This window comes from Alligator sinensis, unplaced genomic scaffold (assembly GCF_000455745.1).
Source record: "Alligator sinensis unplaced genomic scaffold, ASM45574v1 scaffold121_1, whole genome shotgun sequence".
NCBI lineage: Eukaryota > Metazoa > Chordata > Crocodylia > Alligatoridae > Alligator > Alligator sinensis.
In genome coordinates, this window is record NW_005841910.1 from 373,824 (window position 1) to 376,176 (window position 2,353).

Consider the following 2,353-nt stretch of genomic DNA (forward strand, 5'->3'; position numbering starts at 1 on the left):
GATCAGGTATTAGCAAAAGGCTAAGACAGCAGTGTGGGATTTCTAGCCAGCATGGCAAGTGGGAATTCAAAATATATTGGCCTGTTGACTGGCAGTTAGATGAGGCATGGCTATGTTGCTCTTCAGACTGTTTTGCTTGGAAATGCTGGTAATAATCATGGTTCTCACTGGATGTCCTGAATACCTAGCATCCTGTTCATAATACATGATTGAAGTTTTATCTGTTTTTTTTTTTTTTATAGTAACTAAATGGAAAAATACTGACTGATCTTTTTATATAGCTTAGAGCAGGACTGTCCAACTGGCAGCCTATGAGGGGCTAACCCAGTGTTTCCCAACCTTTTCCAGTCCAAGGCACACTTACATTAAATAAAAATTTCCGTGGCACAAGTGTTAAGGCATTCCCCATCCTCATACCTATTGTAGCTCATTGCCATGGCAAAATTCTGTGGCACACCTGTTCATTTCTGACGGCACACTTCTGTGCTGTGGCACACTGGTTGGGAAACACTGAGCTAACCTAAAGCTCCTGGTCTCTCACTTGGCCACCACTACTCCTATTGCTCTAGCTAGAGCAGCAGCCAGGGGCTTAGAGCTTCCTCTTCTTTCCACAGCATCTGCTGCCTGACCCAACCCCAGAGGGCAAGGCGATGTGGCAGGGCTCAGCCCATGGTGCTGGAGAAATAGGCAGCCCAGACTGCCCATGGACAGTGCCACAGGGAAGCCCATACGGACCTGCAGGTGAGGCAGGGACCCACCCCAAAAGGAAATGGGGGCGCCTGCATGCATGTTTCAGCAGGGGGAGGAGGTACTCATCCACCTATACGATTGGAGTAACAGAGTGGGGAAGCACCTGCCTGTTGGTTGTGGGGGTGCTTGCCCATGAGCATGGGATGCAACCCCTGCTGATGTGGCCTATGGGTCTTGTAGCCTCTGGCTACTTTGAAGTTGGACAGCCCTGGTTTATGAAACTAGCAATGCATGCGTGTGTGTGTGTGTGTGTGTGTGTGTGTGTGTAAAATGTCAGGTACCTTAAGCAGTTATGCGAGTTCATTTATCCATTTACAAAGACTTCAAGAGAGACCCGATGTATTGATTCAAAAAATACTTTATTATGCTACTTTTTGTAATCGGACAATATGTCTATAAAAAGAATTGCATATAAACGGTGCTTTATATTTTCAGCGCACTATACAAACTGGTAGCACAGTATATAGAAGTTGCCAGATGCCATATCAATAAAAGCAAATATTACTGTGTTTTAGAAGTGTACACAAATAAAGCACCTGAGCAATCAATACTAGTTTACACTAATGACATCTTACAAACAAACACATTGTGAGGCCTCCCTTTTGGGAGCAGAAATAAATATGTCTCCATTAAAATAACAGTACAATATAAATTCTGGGATGGAAAGACTACCCTCTGGGTAGGGAAAATATGGTTCATAGTGCACAACTGGAAAAACTAGTTATTTTTGTCTGGAGATGTGAAGATAGGATTCTACTACACAAGCAGTATTGCAGCCTAAGGGCTGTTCTGACCTCCAAGGCTATGTAGATCCCAGTAACACATGTTCTGTTGCTGTCACGATCCTCCATGCTCATTTATGCCCTGGAAGGATTTATATAATGCACAATGGACTTCACCAATTATGTTGTATACATGAACTTCCAGTCCCAAACATCTTTGGCCATTGGAACCTTTTTACTCTTAATGAAGGTAGCTCACACCATGACAACACTCACAGGACTCTCACTTGATTAAAAGAACTGACTTGTATAAATAGAAATGAATGACCTTCAAGTAATTATAGCCAGCTGAAAAGCAGAAGCGTGATGTTTTGAGCTAAACAATACCAATCATAGGCACTTAATTAAGCAGCAGAAGTGCTTTAGTGGAGTAATATTCTAATACAGTTTCAATTGCCACAAATTACTAGTAACAACGACAGGATTACTGAGACTTGCAAACAATGAGATGCATATCAGTCAGGGAATAATATGTTGTCCTTTCCATAACTGGAGTGCAATTATTATAGAACAATATAGAAATGTTAATATGAAGGACAAGTAATATGGTATTAAGTTATTAAAATTCCCCACTGTCAACTAAACCTAATAGGATTTGTAAAACAACCAGAGTAATGTTACCCCCCAAAAAGCAAAGGTATAGTGGTTAGTTCTTAAGGGCCACAATATAGCCCCCTAATAGAAAACTTAAAGGAGAGGAACAGGCGATCTGCTAGGCCATGAATGTTTCCTTGTAATGTTTCCTCTTTATTCTCCCCTCATGGAACAAGAATGCGTGGGGGCCCGGATGTGGCCCTTTTTATATGTAAAGAGATCAGCAG